This window comes from Amblyomma mixtum, chromosome 1 (assembly GCF_055824585.1).
Source record: "Amblyomma mixtum isolate Tamu chromosome 1, ASM5582458v1, whole genome shotgun sequence".
NCBI lineage: Eukaryota > Metazoa > Arthropoda > Arachnida > Ixodida > Ixodidae > Amblyomma > Amblyomma mixtum.
In genome coordinates this window covers 320933023-320942993 of record NC_143012.1, presented here as the reverse complement: position 1 = coordinate 320942993, position 9971 = coordinate 320933023, and positions in this window count along the sequence as shown.

Here is a 9971-nt window from a genome sequence, read left to right as displayed (position 1 = left end):
AGTACCAGCTGCGTGTATAACTTTCCGACACCGCCGGGCGACCGCTGCTTTGTGATTGGAGCTCCGCCTATAACTTGAGTATTTCAAGACATAGTGAGCGCCATGGTGTCCGTTCATGGCGTCTGTGACAACAGTGTTCAGAGTTTCGCTTGAACAGCGTGGGATCCCCACGACTGTATGGTACACGAGTCACTGTCGCTGCTATGTCGACTTTCTTTCGATGATCCCAGGCAAAAGTTAATTCACCCAAGAAATGGTTTGCTTTGGAAGTCACATTTACAGACCTGCCTGCATTTTGTAACCGTTACGCAACTCTATGCTGAGCCACGTTGCAAACTTTACTACGTTTTCTGGCGTGCAGGGGCTTGTCAGTTCTGGTGAATGACCGTGACGTTTTCTCTTTACCGCAAAGTCAGTTTTTTTTAGTGCTTCGGCAGTAGACGGATCAGTACCGAGGCACTTGATCGTCATTACCTATGGCGTCTTAAAAATCACCCTCAGTTCCCTCTGCCTGCCAGGTAGCACCGAAGCATTAGACCAATGTGACATTTTTCTTTTGGTCAAACATTAATTAAGTTTTCTTAATGACCTTTTTTAATAATTTCTTTACGTTACAGATGAACATCCTAGTAAACTTTTTCTAACATTAATTAAACATTATAACAACGTAAATGTAATATTGTCGAAAATAATGAAGCAACCCTGCACTAGTATGCAGGCCCACCATTGTGACAATTTAATCAACGCTTTGCAAGGACCAGCAACGAAGGCGACACTTCGTCTCCACAGTAGAGCACAACATGCGACTAGAATGTACTTACCTCCGAAAGCATGCAGTGGAGTCAAGCTTACACGCCCATTACTGAGAGGTGTCCCATGAGTGGTAGTAGCGAAAGGATAATAAGCAGTTTAACGAAATAATCTGCTTGAGCATGTTATCTATGGCGGGCACAATCTAAGAGATTTAGTTGCGCGAAGCACTGCTAGTTGAAAAACATGTTTACTGTAAAATTAGTGGAGAGTGTTCTGGGACTCGGTGCTAGAAATATATCTGCAGTGTTTTATAGTTATGATTCAAATATAATAATGTTTAATAAACAATAAGGAGACATTGCTGACTTGGAACGTTAAATATATGTTTATGCTGCAGCGTTTACCATCATTTGTTCATTTTTAACATTATAACAAGAGTTGAAAGCCAGGATTGAAATAATATTTATGTTCAGTGTTAAACTAATTTTTATGTGTAACATATAAACTTAAATATTAATTTCTAACAGTTAATGCAAGGTTTCAATGTAACAATGTTACTGAACTTGCATAAATTTTTCATAAGATTGTTCTAATTTTCCGTGCTACCTGGGCGTGGCCAGCATATCGCCTTTGACACGTGTGGGGATGAGGGACAGCTTTATTTTAACAAAAAGGATGCTTTGTTCTTGACCAAGAGTCCAGGCGTCTGTGCTTCACTGAGAACTCTGTACACTTACCATGATTGGCTAGCTGGTTGAGCAACTAGCAGAATGTCATTCCATGAGGAGGCGGACCGGTTGGGTATGGGGGACCTGCCATCGGTTGGGGGCATTCCCACACCGTGTACTGTGCGATGTCAGTGCGCGTTAAAGAACCTCAGGTGTTCGAAATTTCCGGAGCCCTTCACTACGGCGTCCCTCATAGCCTGAGGCGCTTTGGGACGTTAAACCCCCATAAAACGTCCCACAGGTTGTGTATGAGGGTGCCTTGGCCGCCCCACATGTTGAGCAGAGTAGGAAGGTCAAGGTGGGGTGGTGGCGATGAAGGAGGTGCGATGAATGTCTGCAGTTGCCGCCAGACTGCACTGTATTTTGAATTTCGTGTACGGTGAGGTGGTGGGAGGGTAAGCGCCTGTTTTTGTAATAAGTGGTTTTTTGATGGTATGTCAGAAGAGCCCGAGAGGATTCCTGCGTGGGCTTGGGTGTCCCATCTTCTTGGGGCCTGAAGGATAGTTCTCGAGTCAGCGTATGAACACGCTGGTTACCGGGGATCGAGACTTACCCAGGAACCCACGTGAGGGTTATCTCTTGGGTAAGCGTATGTCCTGATGCGAGAATGCGTCGGGCGATTGACGTGATAATGCTTTGCTGAGTGACGGTACACAGCTTTGGAGACGGTGGAGATATCCGTGATGTTGGGATCTTGTGCATAGTGTATAAGCACCAAGCCCATGGCCGCGCCTTCAGCCTCCGTGGGGAAGGTGGCTGCGGCCCCGATGGTGCCATCCTCGATAGTAGGCGGGGACAGCGGCATAATAGCCCGGTAGGGTGCGTTGTGCCGCGTTTACATACATGTCGGGTCTGCCTCTGTAGTGCTTGTTGTAATACTAGGCTCGTGCCTGGCGTCTGGCCCCGTGTAGCTCGGGGCTCATATTTCTGGGTAGAGGTTTGATGCGCATTGGACCCTGGATGTCAGGTGCAATGATTTGATAGTTGGGGGCAGGTGAGCAGGTAGATTGGAGCCTGGCGAAGATGCCGTAAGAGATGTTGGCCGGTTTCTGTGCGGGTTAGTTGAAGTATCTGGTTGTCTCGTTTGGCTTCGTGGAGTTCCGAGATAGTTTTGTAGGTGCCCGTTGAGAGTAGTGATTTGTGCTAAGCGACTGTGGTAGGCGGAGCTTTGAGATTATTGCCTTTCTAATAAAAGCATCAGCTTTGTCTTGTGAGAAAGCGGTAAGGAACGTGAAAAGTCGTGTCTGGTGATGAGGGCGTCTGTCATATTAAAGGTTTCCCTCTCCGACAGTCCATGGTTGCATGTGGCTACACTGCGGACAAGACCCTCGATTTGTTTGGTTCGCTTCTCTAGGAGTTGTACAGTGAAGGTTGCATCCAAAGCGTCCTGTATGTGCAGTCCAAGGACCTATGGAGTCAAGGACGTTGGAGTCCAAGGAGTCTATTGACCAACTCCAGGGGACCAGCGGTATGTGGTCATCGTACATTCGGAGGTGCATGCGTGGATCCCGGGGAAGTGGTCTGATCATCAGCAGTTCCGATTTGAGCGGGGAGCACATAAGGCCCATATTGGTCAGGTTCGAGGTGATGATATCAACTGCCAATTGTAAGGTGTCTTGCGCCTCTCCTGTGGAGCCTTCAGTCGTTGATGTCGGCGTATATTGCCGAGTGGAGGTCAGGTATGTTGGTCAGTTGTTTGGCCAGCGGGGCTAGAGTTACATTAAATAAGAGGGGGGAGGGAAGAGCTCCTTGTGGAGTGCCCCGGTTGGGGAAGGAGAACGGAGGTGACGGTATAGTGCCGAGTTGGATCTGGGCCGTTGATTGTGTCTTATTAAGAAGGCTTGGATGTAGCGCCACATTTGCGAAGGTTATGTTCGTGGCTAGTATTGTTTCTGGCTACTTTAACTATCTTATCCATATTTTTATTTATTTTATTTACATGATACTGGAGACCTTTTTGGTCCAAGCAGGGAGGCAAAAGCAAATTGTACAAGAAATTGTTACAGAGCATTGAACAAATGCAGCTTACGTACATACATATGTTTAAAATTCATGCATGCAGCTATAAAAGCACTCCGAGATACATCTTCGTCAGATCTAAAATAGTCACAAATGCAAGTTTCAGAAGGGCATTTTGAGTGGTTAAAAGATATATATTGCTAATGACATTTCCCTCTTTGTCTCTTAGCGCATACATCTAGTATCTACCTATGAGTAGTTTTTTATTCACTGCTTTTAGGCTACCTCCGTTCCACTCCTACCTTTATCCCTTCCTCTGCGGCGCTTTTCGGGTTGTCCACCGAGATGTGTGATGCAGTTACTGCATCATTTCCTTTCCTTAGAACCAATTCTCAAACTAATTTTGTTTTCTTCAGGGCTCGGCTTAAAACCTCGGAAGTCCGTCTCAAATACAGGAAGCATCCAGTAGCAGCCAGCCTCAGCCCGATTGATTCCTTGTTGCGTGCTGCCCCTTTCCATGTTGATCGTATTATTAACTCTTCCTCAAAACACATTAAAAAAAGTAATCAAATCAGTTCCAAAATACGATGCACAGAGCGATCTCCACAAAAGCGATTGGCTCTCCGAAGCGCGCGTCCCGCCCTACAACTTTGATAGGGCACACTACACTCTCTCTTAAAATTAAAAAGAAAACAAACTAAACTGACCCCGGAGTTGAGTTCTACACGGGTCTATCCGGCGCCTTCCTAAAACACATTCAATTATGACCTCCCGAGCGTTTCCCACGCTTAAGACGTTGCCGTAAACCGGAAGGGTCACTGTCGTGCGATCTCCCCTTCGGAGTGGGGGGGGGGGGGGGGGGGGGGGGGGGGGGGGGGCGATTTGTAGTTGGCCGTTTGCGATCTCCTGTCGCTTGCCGTTCTGATCTTCTTTCTTAGAACTGTCCTATCTCCTACTCTCTTCTTGGTTTTTCCTTTTTTCCTGGCGGCGAGGGCTAACATTGTGTGGCTGACGACCCTGTTTCGCGCCATATTAGGTTACAGTGGTGGTGCGCAGTTGGCGTGCGTAGGGCTTTTTAAGGGCTCCTGTCCAGTCCCCATGTTGGGCTCCGCGGTGGGCGGCTGGCGCCTTTGTTGAACACCAAAACTTTTTTATGGCTTCTCATTTTTTAACGCCGATCTCCGCTTCAAAAGAGGGCGCACCGAGACAGCAAAATTCTTCCCAAATAACCAAAACAGCTTAGAACGGTTCCACGAAGTGCACTCTGAACACGCAGAGAAGAACGGCTAGATGCATTACACCATTTCTTGTCACCAGAACTTTCACAGATAGCATAGGCCAGGGCTATAAGATAAAAAAACCAGCAAACGGTGACCTCCTACTAGTAATCCTGTACAACCACCAGCACGAAAAGTAAGCAGAAGTCACCTCTTTTGGAGACACACCTGTGACACTCAACCCACCCCGATCCTTGAACACAGTGCGAGGAGTTAACGCAGACGACGGCCTTAGGCATGTAACAGAAGTACTTCTTGAAGGACTAGAGGAACAAAACGTGACTAACGTGTAGCGAATAAAAATGAGGAGAGGCGACCAAGAAATAGCCACGAAACACATCATCCTGAGTTTCGCATCAAGCATATACTCCCAGAATCCGTAGAAATCGGCTGTATGAAACTTCACCTCGGGCAGTACATACCAAACCCACGACGTTGCTTTCAGTGCCAACGGTATGGCGACAGCTCTCAGAGCTACCGAAGCCAACTGACTTGCGCGAAGCATGCTTCACACGAACATGATTCTGATAACTGTACACTTGAACCACATCTGTGCGTAAATCATGAGGGCAGCCATCCGGCGTACTGATGTGCATGCCTAATAGCGATATGCGAAATACGCAGCGCCAACTCTCGCCGCTCCGAGAACCAAGTCCTCCGTGTTGGTTCCGTACAGAAAACGAAACCGCGGCCCAGCGTTTCGTTAAAACGGCTGCGCTTCGTTTGAAAAGTGAAATGCCGATGGGCTTTTACGCTACGGTGTCCACTATACAAAGAAACTACGATGCGTGCCAGAACCTGGTGTGTTCTAGCTTGTCGCTTTTCTATTTCTTTTACTCTGTCCCAACGTTCTCCAAATGCCATGCGATCGAGGTACAAACTTAGGCTCTAAGCACGAAAACATTCTAAAAAAAACTATAATATCTTCCGCCGCAACCGAGAGCAGGTCAGCAGACGTTCGGATGGCGTTCCCATCATCGTTAAAAATGGAGTTGCATTTCGCGAACACAAGCTTAAAACTAGGTTAGAAACTGTGGCAGCCATCCTACAAACATTTAAAACATTTACGGTATGCTGCGTGTACCTGGAGCGACATGTTAATCTAAGCAATCATGAATTAGAAGACCTTTTGGAGCAGCACCCAGAGCCATATCTAATATCTGGAGATTTTAACGCGCACTCCAGCTTTCAGGGTACTGACAAAACTGACACTAGAGGACAATTCATTGAGGATGTTATACTGTGTAATGACCTCTATCTATTAAACACTGGAAAACCAACCTGTTGTTCTCCTAGCTCAGGACAAATGAGCTGTATAGATTTATCTTTTAGTTCGCCATCTATTTTTAGATACAAAATGGGATGACCTAGATAACCCACATGGAAGTGATCATCTGCCTATACTAATCAACATCTTCACTAGAAGTCACTCCATCAAAATCATGACGTTGGAAGCTGCATCTCGTCTACAGGGCACTGTTCCGAGAAAAGGCCAGCCTAGAAAAAAATAGTTACCGACAACCTCAGTTTTAGACAACCTTAACGAACTTTTCACGACGTGTACTATTACCGCTGCGCGCCTAGTCATCCCTCAGTCCTCTGGAGTAGTAAAACAGAGTAAAAAAGTATTGCATACAAGAACGTAGGGAAGCTAAAAAGATAGAAAAGAATGCTTGGGGATTTTCCCGTAGGTATGCAACGCAGCGTCTAGCTCGTGCAGTGGAGCCCTTACGGCTTCCCTGAAGCTGTAATCGTCGTTAAAGGTAAGGACTGGGTGTCTTCGTACCTTCCAACATCTTTTGATCTTTAGGAAAGCCCCATGGGCTCCACTATACAAGCTAGAAGCAAACCATGCAGCCTGGTTACTTTTGACAAAGACGGTACATTATCAAATGCTAGCCTATCTCTCCAGATATGTCGTAGATACACTTTGAAGACTTTTTTGTAACAAGTTTTGGGCATTGGGGAAAGTACCCGAAGCCTGGAGAAAAACTATTATTGTGCAGTTTCTTAAACCAGGAAAGCCACCAACCTCTCCTAACAATTATAGACCCATAGCCCTTACCGGTTGCCTCTCAAAATGCTTTGAAAGTGTCCTGAATATGAGATAAACTTTTATCCTATCCTCCGAACTTCTTTACATCCGTCAGTGTGGTTTTAAAAAGGAATGCTCCACTCCAGATCACCTAGTTCGTCTTGAAATGCTGTCCGGGAAGCTCTTGTACACAAACAACACTGCAGTCTCTTTTGATTTAGAGAAGGCATACGACACAACCTAGAGGTTCGGAATTATTCAAGACCTTGCCGAGCTTGGCATCCGAGGCAGAATGTTGACCTGCCTAAAAGACTTCTTATCTAACCGTTCATTCCATGTACGCCTAGGCTCAACCCTTTCGAGGAATTTCATTAAGTAAAATGGATTACCACAGGGGCGTATTTTAAGCGTAACACTTTTTGTTGTAAAGGAGAACTCTGTTATTAAAATAATTGCAAGGTGCATTATGTATTCACTCTATGTAGACGTTCTTCAGATGGGCTGCACATCGTCCAATGTGCCAACAAGTGAAATAAACTGACAACATGGACAGACAGAAATGGTTTCCGCTTTTCTTTAGAGAAAACAGTGCCCATTTTTTTTTCTCTCTGAAACGAGGCTTAAAGGCAGATTCCACCCTACACCTGAACGAAACTGTGCTACCCGTAAAAGATCAACATAAATTTCTAGGCATAACGTATGACATAAAGCTCCCTTGCCAGCCTCTCATAAACGCGCTGAATAAGAAAGCCTTCCGATCCTTGAGCATACACAAAGTACCTTCACGAAAACACTGGGGGGCAGATAGGACATGTCTTTTAGCAATATACCACTCTGTGGAACGCTCTGTCCTGGTTTATGGATGTATATTGCATGGTCAGCGAGACCATCGTGTCATAAACGAGTGGATCCATTACATAACTTTCCACTGGTGCCTACAGGTAGTTGCCCATAAATAGTCTTGATGTAGGAACTAACCAACCATCATTTACAGACAGAAGAACCATGCTTACGTGTTCATATATTCTAGAAATTCGTTCACAACCTAAACACGTCTGTCACCAAATAGTTACAATGTGCCCTTCTAGAATACTTTTTAACAATAAACCGCAAACTACCAGGCCACATGCTTTTGCGTTTTGAAGAGATGTGCCAAAACATCTTCGTAGAAGACACATTACCTGGCATTGATCGAAGACGAGATCCACTGCGGCCCTTGGTACAATTTTCCTGAAATCTGTGATTTCACTCTTGCAGAGTTCCGTAAAAAAACAAACCACAAAGCAACATGTAATAGAAGAACTTCTTGCGCTCGGGGAAAAGTACAGTACTTTCAGAGCTTTTTGTACAGATGGTTCAGAAACAGATGTTTACGTTGGAAGCACAGTGGCACAAGGGAATTTGAATGAAATAGTAAGGCTTCCGCAATGTGCTTCCATCTTCACTGCCGAATGTTACGCCATCTGTGCAGCCACTGAAAGAATACTAAACAAGAACCTCACAAATAGCATTATTTACACAGACTACATTAGCAGGGGGACGTAATTACGGCAGCTTTTAACACATACAGCCGTTCATTTAACAAAAAAAAAAGAACGAAAATGCAAGAGAATAAGGCACTAGGTGCACTAACACTCTTGTGCCTCGTTTAGCTCATATGCCACTGAATTTCAAGATTCGTTTTTGTTCGTGCCACAGAAGGCTGTAACGGTCTTGCATCCCACAAGGCTGTGTATCTTACTGTCCTTCGAAGTGGTTACTACAGAAATCATGCTATAAATTACGAACTCACTGAGCTCCTACCTGGCTCACCATTTTAAAGCTCGCTACTAAAGTAACGTCATTTAGGACCACTGAGATGTGATACATATGAAAACAAATAGATCTGATATAGTGCTCAGTCACTCAGTCATCTCGGCAAACCAGTACAATGCTCTCTTATGCATAACGTGTTCATTGAGAACTTTGTTCATAATTTATTTCAAACTATATCGGGGCAGATTTACACAATAGTAGCATTTGGGCTAACTTTGCACAAGCTAGCTCTAGCTACCTACATTCGCAGACTGCAAAGCTAAACATGCATTAGTGCACCCACCTGTTGTTGACCAGGCTTCTCTTTGTGCTTGTCTGTTCTGCTCAGCTGTGCAACACACTGACTCATGATGTGGCTCAGTGAGAATTCTACATGTGTATGCTTATGCATGTAACTTGTATATAGTCACATGTACTAAGGATAGTATTAACTGGGCAATTGGCTCAGCTTAAAAGCTCTCATCATCAGATTGCAGCAAAGAGATAGCAATAAAAGACAAAAGTCATCACTGCCTTTCTGTTTTTCTTCGTCATCCTTCGGCCTCACTTCAACTTGGTTTTTTTCCAACTTCCTTATGGCTACTGATGGCTCAGTTAATTCGTTTCCTTGCAACCCAGACTGGCAGTGGAATAAGGATATTTTGCTAAGAAATTGGTAATTAGTAACTAGTACGACATTATTCTATATATAACAAGTGGTGCGGATATCGATTAACAAATACAGATTCTCTCTTTTGCTTGCTGCTTTGGGAATCAGTGTTGCCCTTAAAATTTCTCATATTATTTTTTACTGATCAGAAAGGACGTACCTTCAAGATTGCTGTAGAGCTTTACTGGAGAACTTAAGCATCTATGGCCCACACATACTTCAATGGCTTATTTTTCAATCCATTCTGTACTGAGACATCATAGCTCTTATTTCTGAAAATTAACTTTTTCGCATTCTGCTTGATATGATGGTGTTTGTTTGAGGTAACTGCAAAATATGAAGCAGTTCCCGTTCCCTTGACTATACAAAGCATTCTATCCTAGTCTCCGCCAATATTTGCTATGTAAACTTTCCAAATCGGTTCTTGCATTTCCTTAACCTCTAGGCCAGTGTACTTACTCCCTTATCTAATTATGTATGGATTAATGAGGATGGCACATGTATACTTTTCTGAAATACGGAGCAACCACTTTGTTTTAAATTCATGGGACAGTTAAGAATGCTTTGTGGTTGTACGCACAATATGCCACCTTGTTTCTGTGCATGTCAACATTGATTGGCTCTCAACAGAACTTTCCACACTTGTTTACTATGCTGCATACTGGTTTGCACAATGTTCACTGCAATGTCACCTCAGGAAGCACTGGTAAAAGGAAGCGGCCTGCCCACTGTCACTGTAGAACAAAAGCGTGCAC